General features: G+C 46.4%; 1 protein-coding gene across 15 annotated transcripts in view; it reads right to left on the reverse strand.

The window, feature by feature from the left end:
• raraa (retinoic acid receptor, alpha a) overlaps window positions 1-14,867 on the reverse strand; it is a 634,542-nt gene that overhangs the window by 295,244 nt on the left and 324,431 nt on the right. Inside the window, exon 6 of one of the 15 annotated variants that reach the window (XM_070864265.1) lies at window positions 1,095-1,193. The exons of the other annotated variants lie outside the window; for them this stretch is intronic. The gene's annotated coding sequence lies outside the window, so the exon portion shown is untranslated. The remainder of the gene's footprint in view (window positions 1-1,094; window positions 1,194-14,867) is intronic. 15 annotated transcript variants of the gene reach the window in all.

The raw sequence follows: 14,867 nt of genomic DNA on the forward strand, positions 1-14,867 counted from the left end.
AAAAAAGATCCAAGGTGTCATTTGGGAGAGCCTTCTGACCATGTTAAGATTAAGCTACGTAACTTTAAAAATCTCCTTCTCGAATTGACTCAGTTTGCTTAAAACCCGAAGGAGAAGGCTGCTGGTGCAGTGGGTATGTAACGTTAAATAAGGGGACCGTGGCAACTACAGAGGAATCTTCCCGTTGTCGGCCACTGGGAAAGTCATCGCAAGAATCTTCCTCCACTGTCTTGTCCCTGTGGCTGAAGAGCTCCTCCCGGAGTCACAATGCGGATTCCGTCCACTACAGGATACAACGAACATGATCTTCATGGCGCGACAACTGCAAGAGAAATGCAGGAACAGCACCAACCCTTGTACATGGCCGTTTTTGACCTTGCAAAGGCCTTTGACACTGTTAACCGCGAGGGTCTATGGAACGTCCTCCGCCGTTTCGGCTGCCCCCAAAAGTTGGTCACCATCCTCCGCCTGCTCCACGACGACATGCAAGCCGTGATCCTGACCAACGGATCCACCACAGACCCAATCCACATCCGGTCAAGCAGGGCTGCATCATCGCGCCAACCTTCTTCTCGATCTTCCTCGCTTTACTGCTCCATCTCACGCTCAACAAGATCCCCGCTGAAGTGTAATTAAACTATAGAAACAGTGGGAACCTGTTCAACTTTTGTCGCCTCCAGGCTAGATCCAAGACCGTCCCCCATCCTCTGTCATCTAACTACTGAATGTGGACGATGCTTGTGTCTCGCACATTCAGAGGCTGAACTCCAAGCCATCGTCAACATCTTCACCGAGACGTATGAAAGCATGGGCTTTACACTAAATATCCGTAAGACAAAGGTCCCTCACCAATCTGACCCCGCCACACAGCACTGTCCCCTGGTCATCAAAATCCACGGCGCAGCCTTGGACAACATGGACCACTTTCCATACCTCGGGAGCCTACTATCAAGGGCAGTCATCGACGACGAGGTCCAACAACCCCTCCAGTGCGCCAGCGCAGCCTTTGGCCACCTGAGGAAGAGAGTGTTTGAAGACCAGGACATCAAATCTGTCACCAAGCTCATGGTCTACAGGGCTGTAGTGATACCCACCTTCCTATATGGCTTAGAGACCTCGACCATATACAGTAGACATCTCAAATCGCTGGAGAAATACCATCAACGCTGTCTCCGCAAGAGCCTGCAAATCCCCTGGGAGGATAAACACACAGTCGATTAGGCCATCATCCTCAGCATCAAAGCACTGACCACACTCAACCAGCTCCACTGGGCGGGCCACATCGTCTGGATGCCTGACACAAGACTCCAAGCAAGCGCTCTATTCCGAACTCCTACATTGCAAGTGAGCCCCAGGTAGGCAGAGGAAATGTTTTAAGGACACCCTCAAAGCCTCCTTGATAAAGTGCAATATCCCCACCGACACCTGGGAGTCCCTGGCCAAAGACCGCCCTAAGTGGAGGAAGAGCATCCGGGAGGGCGCTGAGCTCCTCGAGTCTCGTTGCCGAGAGCGTGCAGAAACCAAGCACAGGCAGCGGAAGGAGCATGCGGCAAATCAGACTCCCCACCCACCCTTTCCTTCAACCACTATCTGTCCCACCTGATACAGAGACTGTAATTCCCGTATTGGACTGTAAAGTCACCTGAGAACTCACTTCTAGAGTGGAAGCAAGTCTTCCTCGATTTCGAGAGACTGCCTAGGATGATGCTGGTTATGTAGCTACACAATGGAGGGATAAATCACAGGTCACGGTTCCTATAGAGAAATTGGGAACTTTGCCACAGGGAGAGAAAATGGCCAGTCAAGTTCTCTCTTGTATGTCCCAGCAACTAGTTAAAGAGTGACATACAGCCTTGGCTAGAAGCAAGTCACTTTTCATTTTTGGATGCGAGTCTATAGGTGTGAGGGAGGCCCAAAACAAGCAGAAAAAATTAAAATGGGGAAAATTGGAGTAAATGAAATGAGTCAGCAATATATAACAGACACAAAATCTAACTTTGGAAGACTTAAACTAGGTAGCCCATTCAGGTCTCTTGCTTCCTGAGTTATGAAGCTGAACATCACTGAACTTACTTTTCTAGAAACCACCCTCTCTCAACCAGCCCTATACCGTATGCAGAATAGTACAGCCTCAAAACCAGATGGTTGTAGCTTTCAGTCTCAATTCCCAGTGTTCTTCACTTGAATTCATCTGCCATGGTTTACAACAAAATAATGAAAAGCCAGTCAGCGATAAAAAAAACAAATTAAACTTCTAATCCCAACTGTGTATTAGGACTCTTCAATTTAACTAGAATGTAGCCGAATCCCACTTGTCGAGACAAAATATCCTGTTTGAACAGAATAGCTAAAGAAACATAACAAAAATAAGAAAAAAATAAACTAAAGGGGGCAAAAAATATGGTAATTGAGTTTAATGGGAACGCTGCCAGTTGGAGAGAGAGATTAATGGGTAAACAGTTCTCAGAGCTGCTAACAGTGCTCAGTGCGAAACAACCATGACCTACAACAGTGCAGAGGTAGATTTAGTCTGTGAATATCAATCTGTTCTATATGCTCCAGCAAGATCTTTACCCGAGAGGTTCCAGCAGCAAAATATTTAACATTAAGTTTATTGAATAAAACAACCAGCATGACATTGATGGACCGACGATATCATCCTTTTCACTTTACAATTACAAAACATGACAAAATAACGGAGATGAATAAGAAAGTCGTATAATGAACGCAATCAATTAACCGACTTCGGCAATTCAGGGCATTTCTGATATGTCTCTACAATCAGATCAGCCAAATATCACATCATCAGCACAGTAACTCAATCCGAACATACTACGACGAATAAATGATTCTCTCCAAAATTAGTCACTGTGCGGAAAATATGGTGGTGCAGGCTCGAAGGGCCGAATGGCCTACTCCTGCACCTATTTTCTATGTTTCGATGTCTATGTTTCTAAAACGCAGCTGCCTGTATCCTAACTCGCACCAAGTCCCGTTCACTCCTGTGCTCACTGACCTACATTGGCTCCCGGTTGAGCAACGTCCTAAATTTACAATTCTCATCCTTGTTTTCAAATCCCTCCATGGCCTCGCCCCCTCCCCATCTCTTTAGTTCATATAATTAAACTCTGCAACCTAATCTTACTTTTTTTTTTCCATTTCTCATGTTTAAAATATTTTTCCCCTCTCAATGGACCTATATTCCCTGGTGTTAAGGGCAGACAGGTGAACTATTTTCCAGCCTCTGGAATGTTATTCTTTATTGGCTACTGGGGGTTACCCAAGAAGGCTACAGGATTGCTTGCCCTTTGACTGTTGGTCTTTCCCTGTAGGGAAATGCTTGACTTCCAGCTTGCATTTCCCCTGATGCACAACATAGACTGGAAACTCAAATGTGTTGAGAATAGGAGAAACATGCTTATGTTCTACTATAGTACTGCATAATAGTACTCAAAATACGACACATCGTAACACTGATTGAATCCATCAACAATTTAGCAAACCATATACATCCAAGTATTTGACAATATTTCAAGTTATTTTAAATTTTATTTTGCCCCCTGTTCGGCCTGCGTACAAAGCATTTGGCTTTTGAAACACTGTCAACTCTTTGTGCACAATGACAATGCAATTAGGTCTGCCGTGAAGCTTCTAAGCCGCTGTGAAATAGCAAAGCTTTCGCACTGGTTTTATATGGAGAGAGATACACAGACCTTACAACATGGAAACAGGCCATTGGCCCAATCATTTCATGTAGCCGTGTATCTTCCATGCGAGAAAATAGTCCTACTCACATTTACCTTCCCTGTTCCCATAGTCCTTCATTCCCTACGCAATCTAATCTAGAATGATGACAGTTTCTGCCTGAGCCATTAACCCTGGAAGTTAATGCCACAGCCTCATAAACAAGATGTTTCTCTTGAAAGTCATCAACCAGAACCGTTAACTCTGTTTCTCTCTCCACTGATGCTGCCTGACCTGCTGAGTGTTTCCAGCATTTTCTGTTTTTATTTCAGATTTCCACCATCCGCAGTATTTTGCTTTTGTACAAAATGGTTTTCTCGTTCTCTTTTCTAAATCTCTTACATTTAATCTTGTATCTATGGTGCCTCATCCCAGACCCATCAACTACTGGTAGCAGTCTGCTCATGACTACCCTATTATCTCTAACTGTCCCATCCTTTTTTAATGTTAAATACTTCTATCTTATAAGAACATAAGAAATAGGAGCAGGAGTAGGCCATACGGCCCCTCGAGCCTGTTCCGCCATTTAATACGATCACGGCTGATCCGATCATTGACTCAGGTCCACTTCCCTGCCCGCTCCCCATAACCCCTTATCCTCTTATCAGTTAAGAAACTGTCTATCTTTGTCTTAAATTTATTCAATGATCCAGCTTCCACAGCTCTTTGAGGCAGCGAATTCCACAGATTTACAACCCTCAGAGAAGAAATTCCTCATCATCTCAGTTTTAAATGGGCGGCCCCTTATTCTAAGATTATGCCCCCTAGTTCTAGTCTCCCCTATCAGTGGAAACATGCTCTCCGCATCCACCTTGTCAAGCCCCCTCATAACCTTATACGTTTCAATAAGATCACCTCTCATTTTTCTCAATTCCAAAGAGTAGAGGCCCAACCTACTCAACCTTTCCTCATAAGTCAACCTCCTCATCTCCGGAATCAACCGAGTGAACCTTCTCTGAACTGCCTCCAACGCAAGTATATCCTTTCGTAAATATGGAAACCAAAACTAAACGCAGTATTCTAGGTGGGGCCTCACCAATATCCTGCATAACTGTAGCAAGACTTCCTTGCTTTTATACTCCATCCCCTTTGCAATAAAAGCCAAGATTTGATTGGTCTTCCTGATCACTTGCTGTACCTGCATACTAACCTTTTGTGTTTCATGCACCAAGATCCCCAGGTCCCGCTGTACTGCAGCATTTTGCAATTTTTCTCCATTTAAATAATAACTTGCTCTTTGATTTTTTTTCTGCCAAAGTGCATAACCTCACACTTTCCAACATTATACATTCATCTGACAAATTTTTAACCCACTCACTTAGCCTGTCTATATCCTTTTGCATGTTTTTTGTGTCCTCCTCACACATTGCTTTTCCTCCCTTCTTTGTATCATCAGCAAACTTGGCTACATTATACTCGGTCCCTTCATCCAAGTCGTTAATATAGATTGTAAATAGTTGGGGTCCCAGCACTGATCCCTGCGGCATCCCACTAGTTACTGATTGCCAACCCGAGAATGAACCATTTATCCCGACTCTGTTTTCTGTTAGTTTGCCAATCCTCTATCCATGCTAATATATTCATCATCATAGGCAGTCCCTCGGAATCGAGGAAGACTTGCTTCCACTCCCAAAGTGAGTTCTTTGATGGCTGAACAGTCATCCCCCAATATATGACCCCCAACTCCGTGAACGTTTATCTTGTGCAGTAACCTTTTATGTGGCACCTTGTCAAATGCCTTCTGGAAGTCCAAATACACCACATCCACTAGTTCCCCATTATCCACCCTGTTTGTTACATCCTCAAAGAATTCCAGCAAATTTGTCAAACATGACTTCCCCTTCATAAATCCACGCTGACTCTGCCTGACTGAATTAAGCTTTTCCAAATGTCCTGCTATTGCTTCCTTAATAATGGACTCCAGCATTTTCCTAACGACAGACGTTAGGCTAACTGGTCTATAGTTTCCTGCTTTTTGTCTGCCACCTTTTTTAAACAGAGGTGTTACATTTGCAGTTTCCTAATCTGCTGGGACCTCCCCAGAATCCAGGGAACTTTGGTAAATTACAACCTATTGCCCCGTAATCTATGTTGTTTTGTTAATAAATGTCCCAATTTTTCAAGTTTCCTTCGTTCAAAACTTTGTCTGGAAAGGGCCTTTTCTTCATCTCACTTTGACAGTGGGTTGATTAAACTTTAAACCATTGGTTCTTAAGCCTATAAATTCAAGGCACCAAGTTTGAAAAATATAAACTAGATGAGATAAAGCAGCACTTAGTAATTAGGTGACACCAAGTGTTTAAAAGCCTTAAAAATAGTAAGAGGGGAAAGACTGAGGGACATTAGGAGTTCCACAGTTTTGAGGTTCTGGGAAAAGAGGAGGAAGAAGAGCATTGACCTGAAAAGCAGGAAAGATTATGATGATCATCATCATAGGCAGTCCCTCAAAATCGAGGAAGACTTACTTCCACTCTAAAAATGAATTCTCAGGTGACTGAACAGTCTAATACGAGAATTACAGTCTCTGTCACAGGACAGACAGTGGTTGAAGGAAGGGGTGGGTGGGGAGTCTGGTTTGCCACACGCTCCTTCCGCTGTCTGCGCTTGATTTCTGCATGCACTCGTCGACAAGACTCAAGATGATCAGCGCCCTCCCGGATGCTCTTCCTCCACTGGTGGTCTTGGGTCAGGAATTCCCAGGTGCCCGTGGGGATGCTGCACTTCATCAAAGAGGCTTTGAGGATATCCTCAAAATGTTTCCTCTGTCCACCTGGGGCACGCTTGCCGTATAGGAGTTCCAAGTAGAGTGCTTGCTTTCAGAGTCTCGTGGCGGGCATGCGGACGACGTGGCCCGCCCAACGGAGCTGGTCAAGTGTGGTCAGTGCTTCGATGCTGGGAATCTTGGCCTGAGCGAGAACATTGACATTGGTGTGTCTATCCTCCCAGGGGATTTGCAGGATCTTGTGGAGGCAGCGCTGATGGTACTTCTCCAGCGCTTTGAGGTGTCTACTGTATATGGGCCCGTCTCTGAGCTATATAGGAGGGTGGGTATCACTACTGCCCTGTAGACCACAAGCTTGGTGCCAGATTTGAGATGTTGGTCTTCAAACACTCTCTTCCTCAGGTGACCGAAGGTTTCACTGGCACAATGGAGGCGATGTTGGATCTCATCATCGATGTCTGCCCTTGCTGTTAGTAGGCTCCCGAGGTATGGAAAATGGTCCACGTTGTCCAGGGCCGCGCCGTGGATTTTGATGATTCGGGGGGGGGGGCGGTGCTGCATAGCAGGGTCAGGTTGGTGGAGAATCTTTGTCTTACAGATGTTTAGTGTAAGGCCCATGCTTTCTTATGCCTCGGTGAAGATGTTGACAATGACTTGGAGTTCGGCCTCTGAATGTGCGCAGACGCAAGCATTGTTCGATGACAGAGGATGGGATGACCCTGGAGGCGACGAAGATTGAACAAGTTCTATAGTTTAGTTCCACTCCAGCGGGGAGCTTGTTAAGAGTGAGATGGAGCATTGCAGTAAGGAAGATCGAGAAGAGCGTTGGCGTGATGATGCAGCCCTGCTTGACCCTGGTCCGGACGTGGATTGGAACTGTGGTGGATCCACTGGTCAGGATCATGGCTTGCATGTCGTCGTGGATACTATATGTACTGATACTCCAGTTAAATAAGCTAGACTCCTCCTGAACAAGCAGCTGTCACCATGCCACAAGGGTGTGATTTGGTCAGTTAATCTGCAACAATCTGGAGCACAAAATGTCACTCAAGTGGACTGAAACTCAATGTAGTTTTGAATGAGGGATGCAACAGAGTTGATTTACTCTAGTTTGTTGACATGGGACTGCAAAGCTTTGCAATTACTGGCTTGATTTTCAACCAAAATTGGTATGCAAAATAAGATTGTGGTTAAAGCTACTTCTTCTGAGCTTTAGACCACATCTTTTTTGCACTTCCTCTTTCTGCAACCACTTACTGGTGTCCATCCAAGTTTGCTGTTTGGAATCTTTTCATCATCATTTTCTTTAGTTAAAAGGAACCCTGGCCCTAATTCACAGCACAGGTGAGTGGAAACGCCATGCACTGCAGCGTTCCAATAGGCATATTTGTGGTAAATTGTAAGTTTTCACTGCCAGGTGTGTGGCTTTGTGCACTGGGATCGCACATCAGAATAGGGGAGCGGAGGTTTGCAAGACAATTATGGACAAGGAAAGCCATTCAGCCCATCTTAGTTCATCCATTCGACGGTTACCCAATTGGTTCTTAAAAGATTCCAGGATTTTTGCCTCTATTACTCAATCCGATGTCCATCCCATGTATTGATCATTCCTTATTGGAAAAACTTCCTGATTGCCTTTTACTAGTTTGAACCCATGTCCAGTCTCTTACCTTGGCACGTCTGTTTGGCAGTCCAATTGATTTCCTTTCTATTAATTTTAATGGACAGAACATCCGACAGGTTATGAAACTGGAGTGCTTAACCCCGCAGCTCACATTCTGATTCGCGCTGAAGGTGGGTGAGGATCTGAACTGAGTGCGCAAACTTGTAAAACTCCTCCAACAGCATATCATTTATTGACATCATCATGCCACAAGGAAATATCACACTGAAACCACTGTTTGGTTTGTCTCAGTGTTGTCTTTTTAGTCTCGAGTTAGGTTTCTGCGGAACTGGGCAAAGTTATCCTGGGCTGCAACCAGCTGTGCAGGGGGATTAACCTATTTTTCCTCAGTAAACACATCTGTCACTGTTAATGTGATTCTATCTTCACTTGGCAGTGTGCTTGAATGGATTTCTCTTTCCTTTTGAGGATGCACCTTGCATAATCCATCTTTCTCCCTAGTTTGGGTCATCTGTGTTGTAATAGTGTATCCTACAGCTGGGCAACCCCAGAGACCAGAATGCAATAGTTTTTGATGGTGGAGATGTTTTATAGACTATTGCGATTATTACAAACATTTGAATCACATTTGCCTAAAGGGTGTTAACACACATCACATGGATTATACAAGATATTTTCAGTCAGATAAATTTGTGGTACAATAGTGTGATCTAAAAAATGCATTGAGAAATACGTCTTTTGCTTGATGGAAATAAAATGCTAACTGTGCCAAGAATGCTCTGCCAACACTTGCTCACACAGAGCCTTCAGCCATATCAGAAATAAAACAATCATGGCAGGGTGCAGATTCAGAGAACTGCAAGATTCTCTGACGACTCCTGGCCCAAACAGAAACAATGTCAAATTTAGCATTGAGAAAACGAGCTGTTTGATGGTAATATATATGCTATGGCTTATTAAGTATCTATAAGAACTCATGAATTCATCACTCATGAATCGTGAGCCTAGATTCCATGTGTATCAATGCTGTTCCCCAATGTTGAGTTATTTAAAACCCTCAGTGGGAACTAAAAAGAAAGTCTTGCAGTTATATAGCACTTCTCAAGTCCTTCAGGACATCCAAAAGTGCATTACAGCCAATTAAGTATTTTTTAAAGTGTAGTCACTGTTATAATGTAGGACCATTACGATGTCATACTGCGCCCATATGATGTAATATGTTATATTGTACCCAGCTTTGAGTTTAAGAGCACTTTAATTTTAAGGGCTTTTCAAAATAAAGCTTTATTTTATTTTTAATGCCAACAAATGTAACAGAATCCAGTCCCTCCCTATGTCAGCAGATATGCAAGGGCCACCACTACTCCTGACAGAGTACTTAAAAAAGGTATCTGTATTATCAAGACCTGACAATCACAAAGGCCTCACTTTAGACTGGCACGAGGCAAATTTGTTATTCCCTGCTGTGGTAATGTGAAACCACTGTAATTGTTCATAATTGTGATAGATGAACAGAAATGTTGTTAAAATGCAATGCTCTTTAATGTGTATATTAGAATGATACATGTGGTTTTAATTTTGAAAGTAATCAGCTCTTGAACATTTCACATGTTTTGATGACATAGGCTATCCTGTCAATCACTGTGATGTGCATTGAGTTATACCTTGCACTGCACAAAGGTCACAGAATAGGTTTCCAATGGCAAAAAGAAACAGATGCGCCCAAGTTTAGAAATAGTACAAGGCAGCCACTGAAGGAACAAGTAGAACTAGCACCAACAATAGCTGCTTTTATATTGTGTTAAATCACTATTCCCATCTTGGCTCTTATTTGCACTGCTGGTTCCTGAAATGCAGGGCTCATGCAGCCAGAGGCAACCCCAATGTATATATCAGTTTCTTAACCGATAAGGGAATAAGGGGTTATGGGGAGTGGACTCGAGTCCTTAATCGGATCAGCCATGATCGTATTAAATGGCGGCGCAGGCGCGAGGGGCCGTATGGTCTACTCCTGCTCCTATTTCTTATGTTCATATACTTGCTGGATTCACTAAGGCAGGTTTCTAGGAAGAGCCATTTTTACCAGGTCTTACTGGATCCCAAACTTCACGAATCTAACAGGTTTGCATTAGGTTGTCGCTGCTTGTGTGAGACAAACACTTTGGTAACTAGCAGCACAAACATTTCACTAATAGAGAAATAAAATCAATGAATGATTGCTCTGTATCGCATTTTAAGTACTTGTCAATAGTGCTTTTACAGACTGAGACCAGCCAGATGGCCTACAATAGTCTTTTACCATCCAGTACATTTTTTTTCCTATTTCTAAGAAGTGCAGGGGAATTATCCAACATGTCCTGGCCAATATTTATCCCTCAATCATCATAACAAAACAGATTATCTGGCCATTAACACATTGCTGTTTGTGGGAGTTTGCTGTGTGCAAATTGGCTGCCGCATTTCTCACATTACAACAGTGACTACACTCCAAAAGTATTTCATTGGCTGTAAAGCGCTTTGAGACATCCGGTGGTCATGAAAGGTGCTATACAAATGCAAGTCTTTCTTTTCTATGCACAATCAAGTATGTACTGTAATAAGATTAATTGGACGAGGTCACAAGATAAATACAGATGAGAAAGGCCACTTTACAATTTTCGCTCACCCATCCAGATGGCAGTATTGTAGAGCCAGATATCAGTTAGGCTACAATGCTGCTGGTTACTGGAAACTGGGCTTGTTTACACTATAGAGTGCAGCTGATGGAAGAACACCTGCATATTCTGCAGTTGGCTGCATCCTGTAGCGTAAAGACTTTAAAAATTATTCCAGGTTTTTTTTCCCCGACCACTGCCCTACTCAGAAGGCGTTCTCTGTGTTGACTGCTCTTTCTGTGAAGAACTTCTCGTTACCAGTCTTAAATTGCCCATACACTGAATTGAACCTAGTTCTAATGAAATGCATTCATGCATTGGTTGGAAAAATGGTGAAACAACACAAGAAACATAGTACAAAGGCAAAATACTGCGGATGCTGGAAATCTGAAATAAAAACAGAAAATGTTGGAAATACTCAGCATGTCAGGTAGCATCTGTGGAGAGGGAAACATAGGGATCAAGTTTCGGCCTGAGTTGCTCCTATTTTTTTGGAGCAACTGGTTTAGAATGGAGTATCTTAGAAATTGCAATTCTCGGCATTTAGTTTGCTCCAGTTCTAATGAGTTAGAACAGTTTCATTTTAGAACAGATTTTTTTTCCCTAAGAGGGGGCGTGTCTGGCCACTTATGCCTGTTTTGCAAGTTTAGGCAGCAAAAACTTATTCCAAACTTAGAATGGAGTAAGTGTAGATTTTTGTACGCTCAGAAAAACCTTGCCTACACTTATAAATCAGGCGTAGGAGAGATGGGGAGGGGGGAGAGAAAGGGAAGTTTACAAACATGAAAACACATCACTTTTACAAATAAAGAGCCATCATCAATAATAAATAAATAAATAAATCAAGCAATAAATCAATCAAAAAAAATTAAACATTAAAAATATATTTTTTTTAAATTAACAAAAAAAAAATTACTTTTCTACTCACCAACTGCAGCACCGGGAGCCCTCCAACAGTGTGCTAGGATGCCCCCCCCCTCCCAGTGTGTCTCTCTCTGTCTCGGTCTCTCTCTCTCTCTCAGTCTGTCGGAGTCTATGTGTTTCTGACAGCGAGGGGAGGGGGGAGGGCAGAGGAGAGGGAGGGAGAGAGAGGGGGGAGAGAGAGAGAGGGGGGAGAGAGAGGGGGAGGGAGGGAGGGGGGAGAGGGAGGGGGGAAAGGGAGGGGGGAAAGGGAGGGGGGAAAGGGAGGGGGGAAAGGGAGGGGGAGAGGGAGGGGGAGAGGGAGGGGAGGGGGGAAAAGGGATGGGGGGGAAAGGGATGGGAGGGAGAGAGAGAGGGGGGAGGGAGAGGGAGAGGGAGGAGGTGGGGGGTGACTGAACGGGCCCAGCCGATGAGAAGAAGCTGGGCCAAAGACTTTGACGGGGCCCGCCCCCAGCAAGATGACGTAAAGAGGGAGCAGACCGGACCTGAAAGGGGAGGGGGGGGGGGGATGGAGCGGGAGCTGGGGGGGGGGAGGGGAGTGGCAGGCAGTGGAACGGGAGCTGGGGGGAGAGCGAGAACGGGAGCTGGGGGGGGGGGAGGAGCGGGAGCTGGGGGGGGGGGAGGGGAGTGGCAGGCAGTGGAACGGGAGCTGGGGAGCTGGGGAGCAGCAGGCAGCGGAGCAGGTGGGGGGGGGGGGGAGAGAGAGCAGGAGCGGGAGCTGGGGGAGAGAGCCAGAGCTGAATGGGTGGGGGGGGGGGAGAGAGGGCCGGAGCAGGAGCTCGAGGAGGGAGGTGCAGTCCAATTTTCACCACCCCAGTGAGCCCATTCAGCCAGGGCTAAGGGCGGCGTGCTTCGGGCCCCTCCCACACAGTTTCGGTGCCTGGAGCTACTGCACATGCGCGCACACTGTAGCACGCATGTGCAGAGGTCCCGGCACTGTTTTCAGCGCCGGGACCTGGCTCCGCCCCCGACTGCTTGTGCTGCGCTGCGCCGAGGGCTTGGATCACCCTGAGGGAGTGGTTTTGAGCGCGGAAATCAGGCGTGGCTCGCGAGGCTGCGCTGTTCTAGGCGCGGCCCGAGACTTGACCTCAGAGTTACTTCAGGTCGATGACCCTTCGTCAGAACTGGAACAAGTTAGAGAGGTAACAGATTTTTAAGCAAGTGTAGGGGCAGGGAAAGCAGGGAGGGGAGGAAAGAACAAAAGGGAAGGTCCGTGACAGGGTGGAAGGTAGGGGAGATTAAAAGACAAAAGGGATGGTGGTCGAAGGCAAAAGGAGATGGTAATGGGACAAGTTAAGAAACAAAAGATGAGTCAAAATGAGGTGTAAATGGGAATGGCAGATTCTTTATCAGCTGCCATGTGAAAACAAAATAGGGGCAGAGGTTATGGCCTGAAATTGTTGAACTCGATGTTGAGTCTGGAAGGCTGTAAAGTGCCTAATCGAAAGATGAGATGCAATTCCTTGAGTTTACGTCGAGCTTCGTTGGAACAGTGCAAGAGGCCGAGGATGAAGAGATCAGAGTGGGAGCAGACAGTTAAAGTGGCAGGAGACTGGAAACGCGGGGTCACGCTTACGGACTGAACTGAGGTGTTCCACAAAGTGGACACCCAATCTGCTTTTGGTCTCCCCAATGTAGAGAACGCATCGTGAGCAGCGAATGCAGTATATTAAATTGCAATTACAACAAGTAAATCGCTGTTTCACCTGGAAGGAATGTTTGGGGCCCTGGACAGTGGGAAAGGAGAAGGTAAAAGGGCTGGTGTTGCATTTCCTGTGCTGCCATGGGAAGGGGAAGGGGTGATTGAGAAACATAGGCCCCAAGTTTCGACATGATTTGCTCCTGATTTTTAGGAATTCTCGGCATTTAGTTTGCTCCAGTTCTAGTCAGTTAGAACAGTTTCACTTTGGAACAGAATTTCTTTTTCAAAAGGGGGCGTGTCCGGCCACTTACGCCTGTTTTCAAAGTTTAGGCAGTGAAAATTTACTCCAAACTAACTTAGAATGGAGTAAGTGAAGATTTTTGTACGCTCGAAAAAACCTTGTCTACACTTTAGAAAATCAGGCGTAGGTTACAAATCAGGCGTAGGGAATGGGGGGGGGGTTTAAAGGGAAGTTTACAAGCATTAAACATTTCAGTTTTACAAATAAAGAGCCATCATCAATAATAAATGACAAATACATCAATAAATCAATCAAAAAAAATTAATACGAAATAATTTTTTTAAAAATCAATAAATAAAACATTTTCTACTTACCGACTGCAGCACCGGGAGCCCTCCAACAGCGTGCTGGGATGCCCCCCCCCCCCCCCCAGTGTGTCTCTGTCAGTGTCTCTATCTCTCTCTGTCTGTGTGTGTCTCTCATTCTCTGTCCGTCAGTGTCTGTGTTTCTGACAGCGAGGGGAGGGGGAGGAGGGGTGTGGAGGGAGAGAGGGGGGGAGCAGAGGGAGTGGAGGGGGGGAGCAGAGGGAGGGAAGGGGGGGAAGCAGAGGGAGGGAAGGGGGGGAAGCAGAGGGAGGGAAGGGGGAGGGATGGGGGAGAAGGGGGAGGGATGGGGGAGAAGGGAGAGGGATGGGGGAGAAGGGAGAGGGATGGGGGAGAAGGGGGAGGGATGGGGAGAAGGGAGAGGGATGGGGAGAAGGGGGAGGGATGGGGGAGAATGGGGAGGGGGAGGGATGGGGAGGAGGGGGGAGGGGGGGAAAGGGGGAGGGGGAGGGGGAGAAGGGGGAGAAAGGGGAGGGAGGAAGAAGGGGGAGGGAGGAAGAAGGGGGGGATGGGGGGAAAGGAGATTGGGGGGGGGGAAGGAGATTGGGGGGTGGGGGAAGGAGAAGGGGGAGGGAGGCTGAACGGGCCAGGCCCGAGACTTCGGGCAGGGCCCGTCCCCAGCACCAGATTTACAGGTAGGTGGCGTTGGGTCGGGCCGGGTTGGTGGTGGGAGGGAGGTCGGTTCGGTTCGGGTCGGGGGGAGGGAGGGAGAGGGAGGTCAGGTCGGGGGGAGGGAGGTCAGGTCGGATCCAGTCTGGGGGTGGGGGGGGGCGCGGGAGTCGGGTCGGTGTCGGTGTCGGGTCCGGAGGCGGGAAGCGGGAGTCGGGTCGGGAGGAAGCAGGAGCTGGCCGTGGGAGGAGCCTTAGTCACGCAGCCCCAGTGAGGCCATTGGGCCAGGGGCTGCGTGCTTCGGGCCCTTCCCACACAGTTTCGGGC

Source organism: Pristiophorus japonicus, chromosome 21 (assembly GCF_044704955.1).
Source record: "Pristiophorus japonicus isolate sPriJap1 chromosome 21, sPriJap1.hap1, whole genome shotgun sequence".
In the NCBI taxonomy this organism is placed as follows: Eukaryota; Metazoa; Chordata; class Chondrichthyes; family Pristiophoridae; genus Pristiophorus; species Pristiophorus japonicus.